The sequence below is a fragment of the Hippopotamus amphibius genome, chromosome 4 (assembly GCF_030028045.1).
Source record: "Hippopotamus amphibius kiboko isolate mHipAmp2 chromosome 4, mHipAmp2.hap2, whole genome shotgun sequence".
Lineage (NCBI taxonomy): Eukaryota > Metazoa > Chordata > Mammalia > Artiodactyla > Hippopotamidae > Hippopotamus > Hippopotamus amphibius.
The window spans coordinates 77,391,242-77,403,535 of NC_080189.1; positions in this window are offsets into that span (position 1 = coordinate 77,391,242).

The window sequence follows — 12,294 nt, forward strand, 5'->3', positions numbered from 1 at the left end:
ATATATCTTCTTCGGTGAAATGTCTGTTCAAATTTTTGTCCATTTGTTAATTGGGTTATTTAATTTTTACTAAGTTGTAAGAGTTCTTTTTATGTTCTGAATAGAAGTCCTTTATAAGATAGGTGATTTACGAATAATTTCTCTCAGTCTGTGGCTTGTCTTTTAACTTTCTTAATGGTGCTTTTTCAAATAAAAAGATTTTAAATTTTGATAAAGTCCAACTGATCAATTATTTTCTTTTATAAATTGTGCTTTTTGTGACACACCTAACTTCTCGTCACCCAAGATGGTGAAGATTTTCTCCCACATTTTGTTCCAAAAGTTTTCTGGCCTAAGCTCTTACATGTAAGTCTATGACCCATTTTGAGTTAACTTCAGTATATGATGTGAAGTAAGAGTTTAAACTGATCTTTTTTGCATGAAGATATCCAATTGTTCCAATATCGTTTGTTGAAAATTCCTTTCTCCACCAAATTGCTTTGGTGTATCTGTTGAAAATTAACCATAAATGTGAAGGTTTACCATTTTGTTGGTTCCGTTGATTACCTGGACCACTTTATTCTTTTCCATTACTTGATATATCTAGACTTATATCGGTATCATGGTCTTGATGACTCAGAATTATAGTAGGTTTTGAAATCAGGAAGTATAAGTTCTCCAATTTGTTTCTCTTTTTCAAGACTGGCTATTCTGAGTAATTGCTTGTTCACTTATGCAAGAAAAACTGCTGGAATGTCATAGGGTTTGTGTGGAACCCGTAGGTCAATTTCAGAAGAATTATCTTAACAATATTGTGTGTAATATCTTAACAATATCTTGATTCTAATTCATGAATATAAGCATCTCCCCATTTATTTTGATCTTAATTTCTCTCAACAATGTTTATAGTTTTCAGTGTATGCTTTATACTTTCTTTTTAAATTTTATTCCTAAGTATTTATTGTAAATGGAGCTGTTTTCTTAATTTCATTTAAGATTGTTTATTGCTAGTATGCAGAAATACAATTGAATGTTGTGTATTGATCTTGTATCCTGCAATCTTTTTTTTTTTTTTTTGGGGGGTACACCAGGTTCAATCAACTGTTTTTATACACATATCCCCATATTCCCTCCCTTCCTTGATGCCCCCCCCCTCGAATCCCCCCCACCCTCCCTGCCCCAGTCCTCTAAGGCATCTTCCATCCTCGAGTTGGACTCCCTTTGTTATACAACAACTTCCCACTGACTATTTTACAGTTGGTAGTATATATATGTCTGTGCTACTCTCTCGCTTCTTCTCAGTTTCCCCTTCACCCCCCGCCCCCTCCCATACCTCGAGTTCTCCAGTCCATTCTCTGTATCTGCTTCCTTGTTCTTGTCACTGAGTTCATCAGTACCATTTTTAGATTCCGTATATGTGAGTTAGCATACAATATTTGTCCTTCTCTTTCTGACTTACTTCACTCTGTATGACAGATTGTAGTTCTATCCACCTCATTACATATAGCTCCATCTCATCCCTTTTTATAGCTGAGTAATATTCCATTGTATATATATGCCACATCTTCTGTATCCATTCATTTGTTGATGGGCATTTAGGTTGCTTCCATGTCCTGGCTATTGTAAAGAGTGCTGCAATAAACATGATGGTACAAGTTTCTTTTGGGATTATGGTTTTCTTTGGGTATATGCCCAGGAGTGGGATGACTGGATCATATGGTAGTTCTATTTGTAGTTTTTTAAGGAACCTCCAAATTGTTTTCCATAGTGGCTGTACCAACTTACAGTCCCACCAACAGTGCAGGAGAGTTCCCTTTTCTCCACACCCTCTCCAACATTTATTGTTTCCAGACTTTGTGATGATGGCCATTCTGATTGGTGTGAGGTGATACCTCATTGTGGCTTTGACTTGCATTTCTCTGATGATGAGTGATGTTGAGCATCTTTTCATGTGTTTGTTGGCCATCTGTATGTCTTCTTTGGAGAAATGTCTATTTAGGTCTTCTGCCCATTTGTGGATTGGGTTATTTGCTTTTTTGGTATGAAGCTGCATGAGCTGCTTGTATATTTTGGAGGTTAATCCTTTGTCCGTTGTTTCATAGGCAATTATTTTTTCCCATTCTGAGGGTTGCCTTTTAGTTTTATTTATGGTTTCTTTTGCTGTGCAAAAGCTTTTAAGTTTCATGAGGTCCCATTCATTTATTCTTGATTTTATTTCCATGATTCTAGGAGGTGGGTCAAAAAGGATGTTGCTTTGATGTATGTCAAAGAGTGTTCTGCCTATGTTTTCCTCTAGGAGTTTTATCGTGTCTGGCCTTACATGTAGGTCTTTAATCCATTTGGAGTTTATTTTTGTGTATGGTGTTAGGAAGTGTTCTAATTTCATTCTTTTACATGTTGCTGTCCAATTTTCCCAGCACCACTTATTGAAGAGGCTGTCTTTTTTCCATTGTATACTCGTGCCTCCTTTGTCAAAGATAAGGTGCCCATATGTGTTTGGGCTTACTTCTGAGTTCTCTATTCTATTCCATTGATCTTCCTTTCTATTTTTGTGCCAGTACCATACTGTCTTGATCACTATGGCCTTGTAGTATAGTTTGAAGTCAGGAAGCCTGATTCCACCAACTCCATTTTTCCTTCTCAAGATTGCTTTGGCTATTCGGGGTCTTTTGCGTTTCCATACAAATCGTAAGATTTCTTGCTCTAGTTCTGTGAAAAATGCCATTGGTAATTTGATCGGGATTGCATTGAATCTGTAAATTGCTTTGGGTAGTACAGTCATTTTCACGATGTTGATTCTTCCAATCCAGGAACATGGTATGTCCCTCCATCTGTTTGTGTCATCTTTGATTTCTTTCATCAATGTCTTAAAGTTTTCTGCATACAGATCTTTTGCCTCCTTAGGCAGGTTTATTCCTAGGTATTTGATTCTTTTTGTTGCAATGGTGAATGGGAGAGTTTCCTTAATTTCTCTTTCTGCTCTTCCGTTGTTAGTGTATAGGAATGCAAGAGATTTCTGTGCATTAATTTTGTATCCTGCTACTTTACTAAACTCATCAATGAGTGCTAGCAGTTTTCTGGTAGAGTCTTTAGGGTTTTCTATATATAGTATCATGTCATCTGCAAAGAGTGATAATTTTACTTCTTCTTTTCCAATTTGGATTCCTTTGATTTCTTTTTCTTCTCTGATTGCTGTGGCTAACACTTCCAAAACTATGTTGAATAACAGTGGTGAGAGTGGACACCCTTGTCTTGGTCCTGTTCTTAGAGGGAATTCTTCCAGTTTTTCTCCATTGAGAACAATGTTGGCTTTTGGTTTGTCATATATGGCTTTTATGATGTTGAGGTAATTTCCTTCTATGCCCATTTTCTGGAGAGCTTTTATCATAAATGGGTGTTGAACTTTGTCAAAAGCTTTTTCTGCATCTATTGAAATGATCATATGGTTTTTATCCTTCAATTTGTTGATATGATGTATCACGTTGATTGATTTGCGTATATTGAAGAATCCTTGCATCCCAGGGATAAACCCCACTTGATCGTGGTGTATGATTTTTTTAATGTGCTGTTGCAGTCTGTTAGCCAGTATTTTGTTGAGGATTTTTGCATCTATATTCATCAGTGATATTGGTCTGTAGTTTTCTTTTTTTGTGACATCTTTGCCTGGTTTTGGTATCAGGGTGATGGTAGCCTCATAGAATGAGTTTGGGAGTGCTCCGCCTTCTGCAATATTTTGGAAGAGTTTGAGAAGGATAGGTGTTAACTCTTCTCGAAATGTTTGATAGAATTCGCCTGTGAATCCATCTGGTCCTGGGCTTTTGTGTGTTGGGAGATTTTTAATCACTGCCTCAATTTCTGTACTTGTGATTGCTCTGTTCATGGTTTCTATTTCTTCCTGGTTCAGTCTTGGAAGATTGTATTTTTCTAAGAATGTATCCATTTCTTCCAGGTTATCCAATTGATTGGCATAGAGTTGCTTGTAGTAGTCTCTCATGATCTTTTGTATTTCTGAGGTGTCCGTTGTGACTTCTCCTTTTTCATTTCTAATTCTGTTGATTTGCATCTTCTCCCTTTTTTTCTTGATGAGTCTGGCTAATGGTTTATCAATTTTGTTAATCTTCTCAAAGAACCAGCTTTTAGTTTTATTTATTTTTCTTATGGTTTCTTTCCTTTCTTTTTCATTTATTTCTGCTCTGATCTTTATGATTTCTTTCCTTCTGCTCACTTTGGGGTTTCTTTGTTCTTCTTTCTCTAGTTGTTTTAGGTGTAAGGTTAGGTTGTTTATTCGATCATTTTCTTGTTTCTTAAGGTAGGACTGTATTGCTATAAACTTCCCTCTTAGAACTGCTTTTGCTGCGTCCCATAGGATTTGGGTTGTTGTGTTTTCGTTGTCATTTGTTTCTAGATATTTTTTGATTTCCTCTTTGATTTCTGTAGTGATTCCTTGGTTGTTTAAGAGTGAATTGTTTAGCCTCCATGTGTTTGTATTTTTTGCAGTTTTTTTCCTGTAATTGATATCTAGTCTCATGGCGTTGTGGTCTGAGAAGATGCTTGATATGATTTCAATTTTCTTGAATTTGCTGAGGTTTGATTTGTGACCCAAGATGTGATCTATCCTGGAAAATGTTCTGTGTGCACTTGAGAAGAAAGTGTAGTCTGTCGTTTTTGGATGGAATGTCCTATAAATATCAATTAAGTCAAGATGGTCTAATGTGTCATTTAAAGCTTGTGTGTCTTTATTTATTTTCTGTTTGGATGATCTGTCCATTGATGTAAGTGGGGTGTTCAAGTCTCCCACTATAATTGTGTTACTGTCGATGTCCCCTTTTATAGCTGTTAGCTTTTGCCTTATGTATTGAGGTGCTCCTATATTGGGGGCATAGATATTTACCATTGTGATATGTTCTTCTTGGATGGATCCCTTGATCATTATGTAGTGCCCTTCCTTGTCTCTTTTAATAGTCTTTACTTTCAAGTCTAATTTGTCTGATATGAGTATTGCTACTCCAGCTTTCTTTTGACTTCCATTTGCATGGAATATCTTTTTCCATCCCTTGACTTTCAGTCTATATGTATCCCTTGGTCTGAAGTGGGTTTCTTGTAGGCAGCATATAGAAGGGTCTTGTGTTTGTATCCATTCAGCCAGTCTGTGTCTTTTGGTTGGAGCATTTAATCCATTTACATTTAAAGTGATTATTGACATGTGTGTTCCAATGACCATTTTCTTAATTGTTTTGGGTTTGTATTTGTAGGTGTTTTCCTTTTCTTGTATTTCCTACTTAGAGAAGTTCCTTTAGCACTTGTTGTAAGGCTGGTTTGGTGGTGCTGAATTCTCTTAACTTTTGCTTGTCTGGAAAGCTTTTGATTTCTCCCTCAAATCTGAATGAGATTCTTGCTGGGTAGAGTATTCTTGGCTGTAGGTTTCTCTCTTTCAGGACTTTCAGTATATCCTGCCATTCCCTTCTGGCCTGCAGAGTTTCTGTAGAAAGGTCAGCTGTTATCCTGATGGGTTTTCCCTTATATGTTGTTTGTTGCTTTTCTCTTGCTGCTTTTAATATTTTTTCTTTGTGTTTAATTGTCGTTAGTTTGATTAATATGTGTCTTGGTGTATTTCTCCTTGGGTTTATTCTGTATGGGACTCTCTGTGCTTCTTGGACTTGGTTCATTATTTCCTTTCCCATGTTGGGGAAATTTTCCACTATAACCTCTTCAAATATTTTCTCAGACCCTTTCTTGTTTTCTTCTTCTTCTGGGATGCCTATAATTCGAATGTTGGTACGTTTAAGGTTATCACTGAGGTCTCTGAGACTGTCTTCTAGTCTTTTTATTTTTTTATCTTTTTCCTGCTCTGTGGTGTTTATTTCTCCCATTCTATCTTCCAACTCACTTATTTGTTCTTCTGCCTCAGTCATTCTGCTGGTTAGAGCATCTAGAGTATTTTTAATTTCAGTTATTTTGTTATCCATTGCTGTTTGTTTTTCTGAGTTCTTATGAACTGTTTCTTGTACTTTATTTTGTTATCGAGATTTTGTATCATTTTTACTATCATTACTCTAAATTCTTTTTCAGGCATTTTTCCTATTTCCTCCTCATTTATTTGGTCTTGTGGGTTTTTTTCCTGCTCCTTTGCCTGCATGGGGTTTCTTTGTTTCCTCATGGTTGTCCAAGCTTTTGGGGTTGCTTGTCCTGGTGATAGAGGTGTTTATAGAAGACTGTCCAAGCCTCAGACTAATGTCCAAGTATTGGATTAGACGAATATTCAGTCAGCTTTGAGGTTATTGAAGGAGAGTAGAGTCACCTTAGGCAGTTCTCAAGACTGAAGAAACTGACATGATTTCGTCCCGCATCCATCTCTTCACCAATCTCCCAGGCTTGCTTTGTTTTTTCCACAGAACTGAATCCCAAGGCTCGTCACACGCCGGGTGCAGCCAGCAAACCGCACAAAACCAGATCCATGACTCCACTCCCGCCGCCTGCACAGACAGCAGTCTCACGTCTCCAGCAGACACCCCGTATCCTGCAATCTTGCTGAAGTTGTTTTTAAATTTATGTAGGGTTGTTTCGTGTGTGTGTGCATGTGTGTGTCTGCATGTGTGCATGTGTGGATTACTTAGGATTTACACATGTGGGATCATGTCATCTGTGAATAAAGACAGTTTTACTTCTTCCTTTTCAATTTTAATGCATTTTATTCCCTTTTTTTGCCTTAACGCACTACTGTAGCTAGAACTTCCAATGTTGAATAAAAGTGGTATGATTGGATGTCCTTGCCTTTCCCTGATATTAGGAAGGAAATATATAGTCTTTCACCTTTAAGTATGATGCTAGCTATGGGTGTTTCATAAATGCCCTTTATCGAGTTGAGGAAGTTTTTTCTATTCCTGGGTAGTCCAAATTTGTATCATAAATGGGTGTTGCATTTTGTCAAATGCTTTTTCTGTCTGTATCGTAGTTTTTGTCCTATTAATAATCTGTATTAATTGATTTTCAGTTGTTAAATCATCCTTGAATTCCTGGAATGAATACCACTTGATCATGTGTATAATCCTTTTTATGCATTCCTTGATTTGGCTTGCCAATGTTTTTTGAGGATTTTTTATCTATATTCATAAAGGATGTTGGTCTGAGTTTCCTTTTCTTGTGATGTCTCTGTCTGGCTTTGGTACCAGAGTAATACCAGCCTCATAGAATGAGTTGGGAAGTGTTCCCTCCTCTCCTGTTTCCTGGAAGAGTTTGTAAAGAATTAGCATTATTTATAATCTAAATGTTTGGTAGAATTCAACAACGAAGCCATCTGGGTCTAGGCTTTTCTTTGTGGGAAGATCTTTAATTATTAATTGAATGCCTTTACTTTCTATACTACATTCCCCAAAATGCCCTTTCCAGTACCTTTCTGGCTAGGACAGACTGCAAGGGATAGGCCCTTGTGATTGGAGGACATAGGGAGGAAAATGCAATTTTGTAGCATACACACACCTTCTCTCTGTCATTCAATCGAACATTCTAACTGCTGCTGTGAAGGGATCTTGCAGAATTAATTAGAGTTCCTGGTCAATTGACATTTAGTTAATCAAAAGGAAGATTATTATGGATGGATCTGATTTAAGTAGTTGGAGGCCCTTTAAAAGAAGGTGTAGTTCTTCCCTGAGCTCAGAAACTCCAAGGAGTAGTGTAGAAGGAAAATCTCAGGACGTTTGTATGTTTTGAGACCCCCACACTCATTCTGTTGTTGTTGGTCTGCTGATTTACCTCACTGGTGTGAAGCAGCAGCTAGTCCTGCAACTGTTTCCCAATTGTTTTATGGCCTACACATGGCCTTTCCTTGAGAAGAATCCTTGTGTGCTTGAGAGGAAAGTGTATTCTCCTATGGTTAGGTGAAGTGTTCTATAGATGTCAGTTGGGTCAAGTTTGTCAATAGTGCTATATAAATCTTCTACTTCCTTCTTGATTTTCTGTCTAGCTGTTCTTTCCATTACTGAGCGAGGGGGTACTGAAGTCTCCAAATTTTATTGCTGAATTGTGTATTGTTCTCCCTTGAATTCTGCAGGGTTTTACTTATTATATTTTGCGGTTCTGTTGTTAAGTGCATATATATTTATAATTATTATGCCTTCGTGATGAATTTTCCCTTATATGATAATAAAATGACCCTTTGTCTCAAAATCTATTTTGTTTGATAATCCTACAGCCACTCCAGCTGTCTCATTTGCATTGTTTGCATGGTATATCTTTTTTCCGTACTTTCTATTTTTAACCTATTTGTGTCCTTGAATGTCAGTACATGTCTCTTATAGACAACATATAATTGGATCTTATTAACTTGTCTACTATGACAGTTTCTGCCTTTTGCATGGAGTGTTTATCCACATTTAATGTTATTATTGATATGGTTGGATCTACATATTCCATTTGCTACTTGTTTTGTATATATCTCATGTCTTTTTTGTTCTCTTTTCTCCTTTATTACTTTCTTTTGTATTAAATATGTTTTCCTAAGGTGCATTTTAATTTTCTTAGTGAATTTTTTACTACAATGTTTGAGTAATTTTCTTAATGATTGCTGTGTGCATTTCAATAGGTAGACTGATTTATGACAATTTATATTAACAACACTTTAATTCCAGTAAAATATAGAAATTTTCTCCAATATTGCTTTATTCCCATCCCCCACTTTATGCTATTATTGTCATCTATAGTATGTCTATATATGATATAAATTTAACAATACAGTGTTATAATTATTGTTATTATTGTTACTATAATAATCTTATATTTTTTAAGTTTTCAAGGAAGGAGGAGAAAATGTATTTTAGAATCTCTTAGATTAACTTACATATTTACCACTACCACTACTCTTCATTTCTTCCTGTGGATCTGTGTTACCCTTTGGTTTCATTTCCTTGTTCCAATTTATTGCCATTCCTTGTCTTCTCTTTTGTGCTCTTATTGTCATAAATTTACATATTCATAGAAGGCCAACAGAACAACATTATAATTATTGCTTTATGTAATTGTCTTTTAAGTCAGTTAAGAGAGTTTTAAAGTCAAAATTTTATTTGCACTGATTTTTATAATTACCTAATTAAACACCATTACTGGAACATTTATTTTTTCCTGTGGATGGAGTTACTATTTGGTATTGCTCCCTTCCAGCCAGAACTTATTTTAGTATTTTTTTTTATTGTATGTATTCTGGCAAGGACTTTTCTCAGTCTTTGTTTACCTAGGAATGTTTTTATTTAGCCCTTATTTTGAAAGATAGTTTTGCAGGACATAGAATTCTTTTTTTTTTTAATTTATTTATTTATTCATTATTTTGGGGGGGGTATACCAAGTTTAATCATCTGTTTTTATACACATATCCCCATTTTCCCTCCCTCCCTCAACTCCCCCCCCACCTCCCTCGATTCCCCCCCCACCTTCCCCGTCCCAGTCCTCTAAGGCATCTTCCATCCTCGAGTTGGACTCCCTTTGTTATACAACAACTTCCCACTGGCTATCTATTGAAACAGTTGGTACTATATATATGTCTGTGCTACTCTCTCGCTTCATCTCAGCTTCCCCTTCACCCCCCACCCCCCCCAAACCTCGAGTTCTCCAGTCCATTCTCTGCATCTGTGTCCTTGTTCTTGTCACTGAGTTCATCAGTACCATTTTTAGATTCCGTATATGTGAGTTAGCATACAATATTTGTCTTTCTCTTTCTGACTTACTTCACTCTGTATGACAGACTCTAGGTCTATCCACCTCATGACATATAGCTCCATCTCATCCCTTTTTATAGCTGAGTAACATTCCATTGTGTATATATGCCACATCTTCTTTATCCATTCATATGTTGATGGGCATTTAGGTTGAGGACATAGAATTCTTAATAGACAGTTTTTTCCGTTCACTATTTTGGATATGTCACCCACCACCTTCTGTCCTCCATAGCTTCTGATGAGAAGTCAGCTGTTTATCTTATTGTGGTTCCCTCTGTAAGATAATTTATTTTCTCTTGTTGCTTTCAAGAGTTTCTCTTTGTCTTTCAACAGTTTCACAATGATGTTTCCATTTTGCACTACTTTGTGTTTATCCTACTTATAGTTTATTGGTCATTTAGATGTGTAAATTAATTATTTTCATCATTTGGGAAATTTTCTACCTTTATGTTATTGTATTTTATTTTAGCCCCTTCTGTCTCTCTTCTCCTTCAAGAATCCCATTATGCATGTGTTGCTACACATGATGTTGTTCCACAGATCTCTTGGGCCCCATTCTTTTTTTTTTTTTTTTTTTTTTTTTTTTTTATTTTTTTCTTTCTGTTCTACAGATTGGATATTCCCTATTTACCAATGTTCAGCTTCACTGAGTGTTTCTTCTGCTAGTTCAAACCTGCTGTTAAATCTCTCTAGTGAATTTTGCACTTCAGTTACTGTACTTTTCAACTCCAGAGTTTCCCTTGGTTCCTCTATATTATTCTTAATTCTTTACTGTTGTTCTACATTTAACAAGTCATTGTTGTCAAACTTTATTTCTTTAATCATGTTTTCTTTTTGTTTTTTGAACATATTTATCATGGCTTCTTTGAAGTATTCATCTGCTAAGTCCAACATCTGAGCCCCTACAAAAATAGTTTCTATTGATTTTTTTCCCCTGTGTATGAGTCTCACTTTCTTTTTTCACCCCATATTTGTCATTTTGTTTGTGTTGAACTGGAGATTTTAGATAATACATTATAGCAACTCCAGATTCTTATTTTCCCTGGGAGTTGTTCATCTTTGGTTTTTGGTTTTAGTTTGCTTGTTTAATAATTTGTTCGGACTGTTTATGTGGAGTCTGTTTCCTCTACTAATGTCTCTTTTCAGCTTTTTTGTTTGTTTATTATTGTTTTAATTTTTAAGCCTGGCTTCTTACTGTTCACCCCTAGGTCAACATATCTTAGTGGTCAATTAGTGATTGTTTGTACTCAATGTTTGTACTTAAATACTTTTAGCCAGCAAAGTGTCTATCCTCTGCTGATGGTTCTGTGTGTGACTTGGGGAAATGCATTCAACATCGAGTTTACAAGTCTGCCCTGTGAATGCACCTTCTGCATTCACAAAGCCTCATATTTAGCCAAAGAAGAGTAGCTCACTAAGGCCTGCACTGGTGTCCACCAAGCAATGGTGCATCTGTCCACAGCCTCCCAGACCACCAGGGATGAGTGATATCTTGTCAAGCCCTCTTTGGGTGTCTCATTCCCTGGATCTCCCTGTTAAGTTTCCATCTGTTCTGCCATTCCATTTTTCTCCCCAGCCAGCATTGTGACCTCAAGCTAGTTGTGATGTTGACCTTCCAAGAGAGTTTACTGCTAAGATTGGTCCTGTTTTTGACAACGCACCTGGGCATGGAATGGTCCTCACTCTGTTTGAAATAGGGTAAGTTACGTGCAGGTCTCACCTCCTCCCTGCCCTTGGAGGTAAGTGGAGGTGGAGACAGGATCAGCCCAAGGCCAAAACCCCAAAGACTCCCACTATTTTTTTAACCAAATTTCAGTAGACTTCCTTGAATAAATGCTTCTCAACTTGCTGTATGATTTTGGCCAATTTGACAGAAACTTTAAGAGGTTATTTTTGACAATTTTGTCCACTTTGGAGTATGCTTTGGTGGGGGTGGGGTGGGGGGGTGGCAGTCAGGATTTGCCAAGCTTTCATTCAGACATTCCAGAAGTCTTGCCCCAAACAAGGATTCAGATTAGGAAATATTACAAGAAATATCCCCAATGGGAAAAAAAAATCTGGGAAAATATCATAAGTAAAACAATAAGCAAAATTCCTTTGTTATCCAAAAGCATAAACTTTTGTATTTTAATGCATAACCCATATGAGCCAGGTCCCATAAGCCTGTACCATATCCACAAAATGAAGCCTCATTTTTATAACCAAATTATGATGGCATGAGCTTTCCCTGGCCTAACTGGGAGATATTAGCTCTCTCCAAAATTGTCCCCAAATACTTCTGAGAGTTTTCCAGTCACATGTCCCACATGTGCTCAGGAGCCCACCCTTCAGGATTCCCCGAGGCTTCCTCTTCCTGCCCCACATCTAACGTCCTATAAGATGACCACTCCTCTGGGTCTAACTAATACGCATGGAGATAAGCCAAATGCTCCCTCAAGAGGGACACAGCCCCCTCCTCAGTCCCTTCATCTGAATTGTGTGCAGACTTTTCCAGTTTCCCTGGAGGCTCCCTGTATGTGCTGATCTGTAGACAGTACAAATGGCACCAAGCCCCTTGTACCCCCACCTGCCTCCCTGACCATGGCTGCAATTCCATCCTTCCGTTTCATCC